The following is a 14,706-nucleotide window of genomic DNA, read 5'->3' on the forward strand; positions in this document are numbered from 1 at the left end:
CTATAAAGCCTTAATTAACAGGTTCTCTGGGTGTGATTCTTCAAAACTAGACCAAAACAAGAGATTCCTTCCACATGCTCACAGTTACAAGATATTCTCTTGTCATTATCTGATCAAGAAAGGAGAGAAGAGAAGGCAAGGGCAGGAGAGGAGGAAAGGGAAGGGAAAGGAAAAAGAAAATACATGAAATTTGTTTTGGATTTGGATCACCGTAAATTCTATTCCAGCTTTGCAGCCTTGATCTCACTGCAGTTAAGAAGCCCATCCCCACCCCATGTGCTCCTGTAGTGCCCAGTCTCTGTGACAATGATGAATGTCCATGAACTGCTGAAGAAAAGGAGAGGAAACCTGTAATTGCAGTTAGCTAAACTGCCTTCTTCCCAAAGTATAAGCACAGCTCTTCAAAGGGATCACAACACCTAGGGTAGATTGCTGTGTCTCTTTTTCCTCTGGACAGAACAAAGAATGGAGTCTTCTTCTGTAACTTTCCTAAGTTTCCATTGCCACCCATTGCCTATGCCCCATTTTCCTGATTGATACAGTTTTGTTAATATATTCAGCCTGACTTCATTAAGACATGTGTACTAGTTTAATAGTTTAAGATTTGATTGCAACTTTTATCCTTTCTAAGTCAGTATTTAACTTGAAAAATAAGCATTTCCTTATACATCATACTCTTCCAGTATTGCAGTTGTATTTCTCTCTTTATTCATATATGTGTCATAGTGAAAGAAAGTGAAGTCGCTCAGTCATGTCTGACTCTTTGCGACTCCATGGACTGTAGCCTACCAGGCCCCTCCATCCATGGGATTTTCCAGGCAAGAATACTGGAGTGGGTTACCATTTCTGTCTCCCATATCATATATACATGCATACATATATATATGTATATATAAATCAATGTCAGGTACCCAGAAAATAATTTCTTAAATCATTTGTAGAAGCACAGTTCCCTCATATTTATCTTTGCAGCCTCCAATCATTTATGATACTTTCTAACAAATATATTTTTAAAAGTTGTGTTTTTGTGGTCTAGTACCTCAAACCAGAGCTTCCCAGGTGGCTCAGTGGCAAAGAATTTGCCTGCCAAACAGGAGACATGGTTTTGATCCTTGGGTTGGGAAGACCCCCTGGAGAAGGACATGGCAGCCCACTCCAGTATTTTGACTTGGGAAATCCCATGGACAGAGGAGCCTGGCATGACTTTGCAACTAAACTGCCACCACCACCACCTCAAACCAACCTTTCACCAACTTTGTCAGCGTGAATATTGGTTTCTCTTGCTCTCATTCATTCATTCAGTGATTAAACCAATGTTTATTAAGTACTCATTGTGTCCAAGGTACAACAGTTAAGCCTTGTGAAATCAATGACCAATAAGATGTCAATGCTCAAATATCCCTGACTTACAGAGTTTATGTTCTGGGAGGGACAGAGAAAGAATAACGTAAATAAAAAAACAGCAACAACAGAAGGAAATTAATACAATAATTCCAAATTTTGACATTGACAGGCTGCTGCTGCTAAGTCACTCCAGTCGTGTCCGATTCTGTGAGACCCCATAGACAGCAGCCCAACCAGGCTGTCCCGTCTCTGGGGTTCTCCAGGCAAGAACACTGGAGTGGGTTGCCATTTCCTTCTCCAATGCATGAAAGTGAAAAGTGAAAGTGAAAGTTGCTTAGTCATGTCAGACTCTTAGCAACCCCATGGACTGCAGCCTACCAGGCTCCTCTGTCCATGGGATTTTCCAGGCAAGAGTACTGGAGTGGGTTGTCATTGCCTTCCCCTATTGACAGGCAGAATACAGCATAAATGGTTAAGAACACAAGCTGGTTGGCTTGGGGCAAAACCCAAATTCGCCACTTACTCATTATTGTGCCTCAGTTGCCTCATCCTTAAAGAGGGAATAATAAATTAATCAACTAGTGAGATTGCTGTGAATAGTATTTGATACCTAATACACAGCATATGGGCTTCCCTGATGGCTCAGACAGTAAAGAATTTGCCTGCAATGCCGGAGATCCAGATTCAATCCCTGGGATGGGAAGATGCCCTAGAAAAGAGAATGGCAACCCACTCCAGTATTCTTACCTGGAGAATTACATGGACAGAGGAGCCTGGTGGGTTATACAGTCCATACTGACACAAAGAGTTGGACACAACTGAGCAACTAACACTTTCTGCTTTCAAGCAGCATATGTGTGCTTGTTTCTTTAAATTTTTGAAGAAAAATAAGGATAAAATTGGAGTTTCCCAGGTGGCACAGTGGTAAAGAATCCGCCTGCCAATACAGGAGACAAGGGTATGATCCCTGGGTCAGGAAGATGCTCTAAAGGAGGAAATGGCAATCCACTCACTCCTGTGTTCTTGCTTGGAAAATTCCATGGACAAGAGGAGCCTGGAGGGCTACAGTCCATGGGGTCGCAAAGAGTCAGACACGACTGAGCATACACATAAGGATAAAATTGAGATAGAAAAAATAAATAACAGGATAATCAATGGAGATCTCTCTGAAGAAGTGATTTTATCTTAGTATCTATGGAACATGAAGGAATTAGATATGGAAAATGCAGGGGAAGACCTTTCCAGGGAGTGGGAACAGCATGTGTAAAAATCTAAGGCACAAAATAACTTGGTGAGTGCAAAGAATAAAAATCAGAGGCTGAAGTTGATTAAGCAAAGGGGACATGGTTTAAGACTACGCTAGAGAGACAGGCAACACTGGAACATACTCGGAAATCATGCCTACCTTGCAGATTAGGATAGGGAGTTTGGCTGTTGCCCACCTGAAACTAATACAATGTTCTATGTCAATTATATCTCAATTAGAAAAATAGAGTGGTGTTTCAAAGTATAAATGTTCACAGAGTAAAAATTTTCCAAGGGAAATGAGTTTCAGACCACAGAAACAAGAAGAGACAAGATAGTTCTGTTTAGCTCCTCAATATGAACTAGAAAATTTGTTAAATAGCCCTACTAACTCAACCTGGGCTTCCCAGGTGGCACTAGTGGTAAAGAACCCATCTGCTGATGCAGGTAGACATAAGAGACGTGGGTGCAACCCCTGGGTTGACAAGATCCACTAGAGAAGAACACAGCAACCCACTCCAGTATTCTTGCCTGGAGAATCCCACGGACAGAGGAGACTGACAGGCTACAGTCCACAGAGTCACAAAGAGTCAGACATGACTGAAATGACTTAGCACAGCTGAATCAACCTTAAAGTCAGAAGAGCTGATGGATTATGAGTTATGATTTTTGAGACTCCTGGAAAGGACTTTTTAAACCCTCTGCCCTTCTTTCTGCTGCTGCTGCTGCTAAGTCGCTTCAGTCATGTCCGACTCTATGCGACCCCATAGATGGCAGCTCACCAAGCTCCCCGCATCCCTGCAATTCTCCAGGCAAGAATACTGGAGTGGGTTGCCATGTCCTTCTCCAATGCATAAAAGTGAAAAGTGAAAGTGAAGTCGCTCAGTCATGTCTGACTCTTCGCGACCCCATGGACTGCAGCCCACCATGCTCCTCCATCCATGGGATTTTCCAGGCAAGAGTACTGGAGTGGGTTGCCATTGCCTTCTCCGCCCTTCTTTCTAATCCCCCTCAATGACGTCTGAAACTTCTTTGGTAATAAAAAAAAGAAGTCTATTATCTCATAATTAGAAGTACATTTTTAAAAAATGCAAAAAGTTACTAAACTTACAGTTATAATTGCTTTTTTCCCCCTGATTCTGATAGTTACACCGAAGAAGTAACAGAATGGTTGAAAAGGAGGAGCCTAGGAACACTGAAGACAAATATCATTTGTGCCTAGGGCAACTCTTCAGGGCTTCCCTGGTAGCTCAGCTGGTAAAGAATCCACCTGCAATGCAGGAGACTCCAGTTCAATTCCTGGGTCGGGAAGATCTGCTGGAGACAGGATAGGCTACCCACTCTAGTATTCTTGGGCTTCCCTTGTGGCTCAGAATCTGGTAAAGAACTCTGCCTGCAATGCAGGATACTGCAGTTCAGTCCCTGGGTTGGGAAGATGCCCTGAAGAAGGGAAAGGCTACCCACTCCAATGTTCTGCCTGGAGAATTCCATGGACTGTATAGTCCAAGGTGTTGCAAAGAGTTGGACACGACTGAGCAACTTTCATTTCACAACTCTTCAAGATTTGGGTAGAATTCCTTAATTGCTTCTTTTTGTTAACATATGTTCTTTTCTCTTGGTTTTTGGTGGCCTCAGAATTTATACAGAGATCCCAAATCTGTTCAGAAGCTTTCCTTTGCCTAACAGTCAAAAAAAAAAAAAAAAAAAGAATAAGAAATTTGGGTTTTAGTCTCAATGCAGTGGGATATTATTGGTTATTCAGCCAGGAATGAAATTATTTGATTTGTATCTTAAGAATATCACTACTATGCACAAAAAAGTTTGGAGGTATCAAAAGATAGAAGTAGGGTCACTAGTTAGGAAGCTGTCGAAATTGTCCCAGAGGAAAAAAAATGGTGGCCTGAATTAAGGTGGTGGCAGTAGAAAAAAGAAGGGATGCATTCAGAATACACTGGGAGAGGGGATGGAAAAAGTCTCAAGACTTGGTTGGAGATTAGATATAGGATGGAGAAAGGAGAAAAAGGAACCATTAATAAATTCTAATTTCCTGACGGGCAGTCAGGACAATGGTTTGCATTAGTTAGATTGGAAGGTTGGGGCAGGGGAGTTGCTGAAGATTAAGAGCTCTTCTTTGGACATATTAAGTTCAAGACACTTTTGAGACATTTGAATAGAAATATTTAGTAGATAATTGGATGTAAGACCAGATTTAAGAAAGACTTCTCGGGACATACAAAAAATTCTCCTCTGAAAAGTCACTAATATTAAATGGTATTTAAAGCAAAGAAAATGAATGGGATTACCTAGTAAAAGAATGTAAACAGAGAAGAGAAGGGATCCAGGACCTATCCCTAAGGAACCCCTAGTAAATGTTGAGTTGGAAGAGGAAAAGCCTGCAGAGAGGGGACCACTCAGTGTGGTAGGAGGGAAACCAGAAGAGAAAGATCTGAAAGGAACAAAAGATGTGTACACAGAAATGTTACTGAATTTGGCAACACAAAGGTAAGTACTCTTTTTTTTTCTTTAATTTCTTTCTCTTTTTTTTGGTGGAAGGGAGTGTAATACACTTTATTTATTTATTTTTTAATTGAAGTATCAGTTCAGTTCAGTTCAGTGGCTCAGTCGTGTCCGACTCTTTGCAACCCCATGAACCATAGCACCAGGCCTCCCTGTCCATCACCAACTCCCAGAGCTTACCCAAACTCATGTTCATTGAGTCGGTGATGCCATCTAACCATCTCATCCTGTCGTCCCCTTCTGCTCCTGCCTTCAATCTTTCCCAACATTGGGGTCTTTTCAAATGAGTCAGCTCTTCACATCAGGTGGCCAAAATACTGGAGTTTCAGCTTTAACATCATTCCTTCCAATGAACACTCAGGACCGATTTCCCTGAGGACTGACTCGTTGGATCTCCTTGCAGTCCAAGGGACTCTCAAGAGTCTTCTCCAACACCACAGTTCAGAAGCATCAATTTTTCTGTGCTCAGCCCTCTTTATAGTCCAATTCTCACATCCAGACATGACCACTGGAAAAATCATAGCCTTAACTAGACTGACCTTTGTTGACAAGTATAGCTGATTTAAAATATTGTGTTAGTTTCAGATATATACCAAAATGATTCAGCTATATGTATATTTTTTCAGATTCTTTCCCATTATAGGTTATTATAAGATACCGAATATAGTTCCCTGTGCTATACAGTAAATTCTTGTTTTTTATATATAATAATGTGTATCTGTTAATCCCATATTCCTAATTGATCCATCCCCCCTGCTAACTTCCTCCTTTGGTGACCATGTTTGTTTTCTGTGCTTGACTCTGTTTCTGTTCTGTATATAGGTTCATTTGTATTATTTTTTAGATTTCACATGTAAGTGATACCATATATTTGTCTTTCTCAATCTGACTGACTTCACCCAGTATGATAACCTTTAGTCTAGTCAAGGCTATGGTTTTTCCGGTGGTCATGTATGGATGTGAGAATTGGACTGTGAAGAAGGCTGAGCGCCGAAGAATTGATGCTTTTGAACTGTGGTGTTGGAGAAGACTCTTGAGAGTCCCTTGGACTGCAAGGAGATCCAACCAGTCCATTCTGAAGGAGATCAGCGCTGGGGTTTCTTTGGAAGGAATGATGCTAAAGCTGAAACTCCAGTACTTTGGCCACCTCATGCGAAGAGTTGACTCATTGGAAAAGACTCTGATGCTGGGAGGGATTGGGGGCAGGAGGAGAAGAGGACGACAGAGGATGAGATGGCTGGATGGCATCACTGACTCGATGGACGTGAGTCTGAGTGAATTCTGGGAGTTGGTGATGAACAGGGAGGCCTGGCGTGCTGCGATTCATGGGGTCGCAAAGAGTCAGACACAACTGAGCGACTGAACTGAAATGAACTGAGGTACATCCATGTTGCAGATGGCATTATTTCATTTGTTTGTGCTAAGTTGCTCAGTCAAGACCAACTGTTTGTGACCCCATGGACTGTAGTCTGCCAGGCTCCTCTGTCCATGAGATTCTCCAGGCAAGAATACTGGAGTGGGTTGGCATTTCCTCCTCCAGGGGATCTTCCTGGCTCAGGGATCAAACTCTTACTCTTATGACTCTTGCATTGGCAGGTGGGTTCTTTACCACTAGCGCCACCTGGGAAACCAATATTCCATTGTATATGTATACATCTTCTTTATACATTCATCTCTCAATGGGCACTTAGATTGATTCCATATCTTGGCTATTATAAATAATACTATCATAAACATTGGGATGCATGTAGTCTTTCCTGGTTTATTTTATGGTTTCCTTTGCTGTGCAAAAGCTTTTAAGTTTGATAGATTCCATTTGTTTATTTTTGCTTTTATTTCTTTGGTCTTGGGAGATTGATCTAAGAAAATATTGCTACAATTTATGTCAGAGAATGTTTTCCCTGTGTTCTCCCCTAGGAGTTTTATAGTATATGGTCTTACATTTATGTCTTTAAGCAACTTTGAGTTTATTTTTGTATACTGTGTGAAGACTTCATGGATTTATATGTAGCTGTCCAGCTTTCCCAACTCCACTTGCTGAAGACACTGTCTTTTCTTTATTGTATATTCTTGCCTCTTCTGTTGAAGATTAATTGATCATAGGTGTATGGGTTTATCTGGGGGCTCTCTATTCTGTTCCATTGAGGTAAATGTCTGTTTGTGCCAGTGCCATGTTGTTCTGATTACTGCAGCTTTATAATATTCTCTGAGGTCTGGGAAGGTTATACCTCCAGCTTCATTCTTTTTTCTTAGGATTGCTTTGGCAATTTTTGGTTTTTTGTTGTTCCACATATGTTTTAGGATTATGTGTTCTAGTTCTGTGAAAAAATATCATGGGTAATTTAATCTGTAGATTGCTTTGGGTATTATGGCCATTTGAACAATATTAGTTCTTCCAATCCAAGAGCATAGGATATCTTTCCATTTCTTTGAATCATCTTCAGTTTCCTTCATCAGTGTTTTATAGTTCTCAGATTATAGATCTTTTTAAAAAATTTCCCTATAAGTTTATTTTTTCTCCTAGTCTTATTGAGATATAATTGATATACAGCATGGTATAAGTATAAGAAGTACAGCATAATGGTTTGACTTATATACATCATGAAGTGATTATCACAGTAAGTCTAGTGAACATCTACCATCTCATATAGATACAAAATTTAATAAATAGAAACAAAACATTTTTTCTTGTGATGAGAATTCTTAGAACCTACTCTCTTAATGACTTTCATATATAATATACAGCAGTGTTGATTATATTTATCATATACATATACATATATTTATACATTATATTTATCATAACATATATTTATCATGTTACATCCCTCAGAGGTTCACACTCTTGACAAGAGTAGCTTGCATGGAACATAGACGGTAGAAACCAGATTGCTGCAGATTAATTCATGAAGAGAAGTTTAAGATGTGGAGAGAGCCTGAGCAGACAATTCCATGACTGCAGAAACATGGAGGGGAAAACATACAATAAGAAGGTGCATCTGTGGTTCATTGGAATCCTCTGCTATGAACTGCTGGTAGGAAATCCACGCTTCAAAACAACCTCATGCCCTGAGACCTCCAAGTGAATCCTCAAGGTAGATGTGAAGTTCCCCCATCAATGCCTTCTGAAGTTGGGACTTGATTTTCAAGCTGCTCAAATATAAGCCCTCTGGGCAGCTGCCCTTGGCCCAGATCCTGGAGCACCCCTGGGTCCAGGGGCACTCCCAGAGGATGCTGGCTCCCTCTGCTCACATGACTTCCTGAGTCCTGTCTGCCCTATTTTGTGTGTTTATTCAGAGAGCCTTCCCAGTTCTGCTGCCTCATCTTCTGTCTCTTCTAAGATGCCTGATGCTAATTAATAAAAGCTGGAATATTTTGTGTCGGGGGGGGGGGGGGTGGGGGGGAGGGAAGCCACATGACTGTTTTCTCCCTGTTTTATATATTCAAAATTAGTGGTGATTAGATTCTCTAGGTTTGTCTCTTAGCCACAGCCTAAATACTTAAGCATCTTCCCACTAGAACAGCACTGGTATTCTCAAAGCACTCAATTTAATTTTAGTTGGGATTGCATTTTTCCATCTTTTTTTTTTTTTTTCATTTACTTTCTAAATGATGTTTTGTTTTGTTTTTTCAAAATTCTTGATTTTTACCATTTTTGTTATCAGCATTTGCCTATTTGGGGGGCAGTGTCATCTCATTAGTTCTTTCTTCATTGTTAAATCTATCCTTCATTTATTTCATCTGGAAAGAATCAGAATCTGCAGCACACTACAGCACACAAGCTAATATAACTACTCTTTCATTAATAGAAGACTAAAAAATTCTGACTGCTGCTTTTGCTGCTGCTAAGTTGCTTTAGTCGTGTCCGACTCTGTGTGACCCCAGAGATGGCAGCCCACCAGGCTCCCCCATCCCTGGGATTCTCCAGGCAAGAACACTGGAGTGGGTTGCCATTTCCTTCTCCAATGCATGAAAGTGAAAAGTGAAAATGAAGTCACTCAGTCATGTCCAACTCTTTGTGACCCCATGGACTGTGGCCCACCAGGCTCCTCCATCCATGGGATTTTCCAGGCAAGAGTGCTGGAGTGGGGTGCCATTGCCTTCTCTGAAAATTCTGACTACCAGGTCTTATTGTTACTGAGTCTGTGCTCACTCTGCTTGCCACTTGACAGGCCAGTTAAATGAGAGATAAGGTGTGGAGGCAAGGAATACAACTTCATTCTGAAAGCCAACTGACCAAAAAGATGGCAGACTAATGTCTAAAAATAGCCATCTTATCAGGGTCTGGACACTAGATTCTGTTATAGAAAAGAGATGGGGGGAGGTGAGGAAGTAAAGTAAAAATTTCATTTATCTTGCAGTTATCTCCTGGAATGGCCAGCCTCGGAAAGGGAATGTGTTAATTTCTTCCTTCCTGTAGCCATCTACAGTTAGACAGGGTTTTGAACAAAGGCAGTTTGGTTTAAAGGCATTCAGGCAGAGAGGCAGCATTCCCCAAGGCAGGCTGTTATGTATGAACAGTATCCTTTCAATGAACAAAAGCAACAAGAAGCAAAAATTAAAGTAAAGGAAACAGATCCAACATGGAGTCAGTTCTTCCCTGTAACATTATTTCTTTAGAATTTGTCCTCTGATGAGCCTTGATTTTCCTGATCTGAGACAATGTTCTGAGTCACCTGCTTTAAAATACCAATTCCTCTTTTTTATAAAGTTTATTTTCAGAACCACTTTAGTGTGCAGAACCATATGTTAGCAGTTCAAGTGATAAATCCATCTAAGGTTTTACAAGGTGCTGTGGATCAAAGACAGAGTAGGAAATGGCAACCCATACCAGTATTCTTGCCTGGAGAATCCAATGGACAGAGGAATCTGGGTATCTGCAGTCCATTGGGTGGCAAAGAGTTGGACAGGACTGAAGCTACTCTGCATGTACATGGATCAAAGAGTGGCTTCCCAGGTGGCGCTAGTGGTAAAGAACCCAGCTGCCAATACAGGAGACATGGGTTCTGTATAGAGGAGCCTGCCGAGATACAGTCCCGGAACTGCAGAGTAGGACACAACTGAACCAACTTAGCACACATGCATGGATCAAAGAACTATATATGTTTTTAAATAAATGTTATGTCACCCAGTTGAGTCAAAAGTCCAGCTGAAATTAAAAACAATTTATAGAAGTGCTAAAAACCACATAGTTGTATGGGTTTTTTTCCAGAGGGCAGTAACAGTAGAGATGATATTAATAGTAGTTGTATCAATGTAGGATTATAGTTTTGTCTGTGAGTGTGCAAGAGGACTAGGATACATGGAAACTGAAGATATTGATGAAAAGATAGCTGATGAGTTATATCATGGCATATGGCTAACTCTTTCATGTCTTTCAACATCTATTCCCTTCTTCTATAATGATTGCATTTCCAACTTCTCACTATGTACATGGTCATGTAATAAATATGGCCATTTAAGTTAAGACATTAAGTCACTTGCTAGTGACTAAGATCTGGCTGTGTTTAAAAAGTGTGTAGAACTGCTGGTAAGTGTCCTTCTTCCTTTCCCCTTCCCTTTCTTTTTAGTGTCATATCTAAGAATCCATTACCAAATCTGAAGTTATGAAGATTTAAACCTATGTTTTATTCTAAGTATTTTAGTAGTTTTAGCCCTTATGTTTCAGAGAAGGCAATGGCACCCCATTCCAGTACTCTTGCCTGGAAAACCCCATGAATGGAGGAGCCTGGTATGCTGCAGTCCATGGGGTCAATAAGAGTCAGACACAACTGAGTGACTTTCACTTTCACTTTTCACTTTCATGCATTGGAGAAGGAAATAGCCTGGAGAATCCCAGGGATGGGGGAGCCTGGTGGGCTGCCGTCTCTGGGGTCGCACAGAGTCATACACGACTGAAGCAACTTAGCAGCAGCAGCAGCAACAGCAGCCCTTACATTTAGGTCTCTGACCGACTTTGAATTTAATATTCATATACTGAGTGAGGTAAGGGTATAACTTCCCTTACCTGGAAGGGAATGTGAAGGGAATGCATCCTGGAATGTAAAGTCAAATAGGCCTTCAGAAGCATCACTATGAACAAAGCTAGTGGAGGTGATGAAATTCCAGTTGCTGCTGCTGCTAAGTCACTTAGCAGGCTCCCCTATCCATGGGATTTTCCAGGCAAGAGTACATGAGTTTCAGTAAACTCTGGGAGTTGGTGATGAACAGGGAGGCCTGGCGTGCTGCAGTCCATGGGGTCACAGAGTAAGACACAACTGAGCAACTGAACTGAACTGATAGCCAATTAACAAAAAACTTTGTGATAGTTGCTGGTGAACAGTGAAGAGACTCAGCCATACATATACCTGTATCCATTCTCCCTCACACCCCGCTCTCATCCAGGCACCACATAACACTGAGTTCCTTGTACTATACAGTAGGTTCTTGTTGGTTATCCGTTTTAAATACAGCATTGTGTACCTGTCCATCTCAAATTCCCTAAGTATTCCAGCCCCCTTTCCTCCCCCCAGCAACCATGAATTTGTTTTCTAAGTCTGTGAGTCTCCTGTTTTGTAAGTAAGTTCATTTGTATCATTTTCTTTTCCATTCCACATATAAGGGATGTCATATGACATTTCTCCTTCTCTGTCTGACTGACTTCACTCATTATGACAATTTCTAGGTCCATCCATGTTGCTACAAATAGCATTTATTTCATTCTTTTTAATGGCTGAGTAATGTTCCATTGCATATATGTACCACATTTTCTTTATCCATTCTCCTGTCCATGGACATTTAGGTTGCTTCCATGTCTTGGCTGTTATAAACAGTGCTTCAGTGAACACTGGGGTGCATCTATTCTTTCAGATCATGTTTTTCTCCTGATAGATGCCCAGGAGTGGGATTGCAGGGTCATATGATAGCTCTATTTTTAGTTTTTTAAGGAACCTCCATATTATTCTCCATAGTGGCTAAACCAATTTACATTCCCACTGATAGTGTAGGAACATTCCCTTCTCTCCATACCCTCTCCAGCATTTATTGTTTGTGGATTTTTTGATGATAGCCACTCTTGCTGGTGTGAGGTGATACCTCATTGTAGTTTTGATTTGCATTTATTTAATAACTAGCAATGTTGAACATCTTTTTATGTGTCTCTTGGCCATCTGTATGTCTTCTTTAGTGAAATGTCTACTAAGGTCTTCTGCCCATTTTTGATTGGATTGTTTCTTTTGATGCTGTTAAGCATCATGAACCGTTAGTAAGTTTTGGAGACTAATTCTTTGTCAGTCACATCATTTGCAATTTTCTCTTAATCTGTGGGTAGTCTTTTCACCTTGTTTATTGTTTTGTTTGCTGGCATAGAGCTCTTTAAACCCTTGGAATTTCCTAAGTGATAAGAGCAGTGGGAGCATCTTTGGTTATATTATGTGGTCTTTGGTACTGAATAGCTCCAGATCCATAAGGGTGAAAGAGTATCTTGTTGTTCATAACAAGCCCCTCTCAACCACATCTGAGTTTATGTTAATGAGGTAGGTGACTTTTGAAGTGTTCCTAAGGAAAGGGGCTTGTTGCTAAGGGGATCAATCAAAATTAGAGAGTTGGAACTTTCAGCCCCACCTCCAAGGAGGGGAGAAGGATTGGAATTGAATCAATCACTGTTGGTCAATTACTTAATTAATCAATCCTACATAATGAATCCTCCATAAGAACCCAAAAGGATGTGGTTTGGGGAGCTTCTGGGTTGGTGAACATATCCATGTGCCAGTAAGGTAGTATACAACCCACTTCCATGAAGAGAGAAGCTATTTTTGAGGCCCTTCCCAATCTTGCCCTATGTAGCTCTTCATCTATTTATCTATATCCATATTATATCTTTTATAATAAATCAGTAATTGGGCTTTCCTGGTGGCTCAGTGGTAAAGAATCTGCCTGCCAGTGCAGGGGACATAGTTCAATCCCTAGTCCAGGAAGATCCCACATGCCATGGGACACTAAGCCAGTGCACCACAACTACTGAGCCAGTGCTCTAAAGCCCGTGCTCTGCAACAAAAGAAACCACTGTAACGAGAATCCCATGCACCACAGCTGGAGAGTAGCCCCTGCTTGCCACAACTGGAGAAGGCCTGCATGCAGCAACAAAGACCCAGCATAGACGTAAATTAAATAAATAAAATCTCTTTTTAAAAAGAGAGATAACACTTTATAAAATATATTCAATGTTTTTAAAAATCAGTAATCTAGTAAGTGGGCTTCCCTGGTGGCTCAGAGGTTAAAGTATCTGCTTCCAATGTGGGAAACCCGGGTTCGATCCCCGGGTTGGGAAGATCCTTTGGAGAAGGAAATGGCAACCCACTCCGGTATTCTTGCCTGGAGAATCCTATGGATGGAGGAGCTTGGTAAGTAAACTATTTTCTTAAATTATGGAGCAACAAACTAATTGAAGCCGAAGACTAGGGTCTGGAAACCTCTGGTTTATAGCTGATGGTGAAACCAAGCCAGACCATGTTCCCTATTTCTTGTTTGTAGGGGAAAGAGCTTCAGCCTCCTAGACCTTCTGTGCATTACAAACGAGATTCAAACAATTTGATAAAAAGCCTTAGTTCCTCCTCAAGGGATATAAATACATAACAATCTGATGCATGTCTGAGTTCTTCTACAGGAACTAAGGCCTCCATCCAGGTGGAGGATGGTAACTTTAGGCTGAACTTAAGTACATGGACCCCAGACTGGTCAGAACCCAGAAGACTGAGGACTGAGATTCTTGGAACACCATCCTGTTACGTCACCACCAATGAATCAAAAGAAGGTCACACACCCTGCGGCTCTCACTCCAAATTTGCTTTTAAATACTCTTCCCTGAAACACATTGGAGAGTTCAGTCTTTTGAGCATGAGTGGCCCATTATCCTTGATTGGCTCTTGTAATAAATTTTTCTCTGCTCCAAACTGATGTTTCAGTTTGTTTGGCCTCACTGTGTGTCAGGTACACACACTTTGGTTCAACAACAGTGGGAAGCACAGGTAACAACCTACACTTTCAATTGGTGTCTGAAGTGGGGAGCAGAGAGAACAATCTTATGGAACTGAGCCTTTAACCCTGTGGGATCTGATACTATCTAAAGGTAGCTAGCATCAGAATTAAGTTGTAAGACATCTAGCTGGTGTTGGAGAATTGTTTGAGGTATGGGAAACTGACACATCTGGTAGTAATTGAGGGTAAAGCAGACACAAGCAGAGAAGTATTTCTCTTTATAGCTGATTTCTTTTTGCCAGATAGCCTGAGGTCCCAGGTGATATCAGAGGATAGATGAAGCTAAAGAGTCAGAGCCTTTACTCAGTATTAAAAGGTTATGGTGACTTAGTCTCACATATAACATGTCCTCAGAGAAGAATTAGTATTTCATGATTAACACATTATCCCAAATCCTGGGAACAAAGAATTTGATTCCATAACATGAAACCATCAACCTTCTTTCTTAGGTAGATACATAGACCTGGCTTTAATCCTTAATCATCTTCCCTCCAAGCTCTTTGATCTTGCACGAGGTATTTACCTGTTCCAAGCCTCGATTTTCTCAGATAGGAATGAGTACAGTTCCTTCACAGAGTGGTTAAG

The sequence above is a fragment of the Budorcas taxicolor genome, chromosome 5 (assembly GCF_023091745.1).
Source record: "Budorcas taxicolor isolate Tak-1 chromosome 5, Takin1.1, whole genome shotgun sequence".
Classification (NCBI taxonomy): domain Eukaryota; kingdom Metazoa; phylum Chordata; class Mammalia; order Artiodactyla; family Bovidae; genus Budorcas; species Budorcas taxicolor.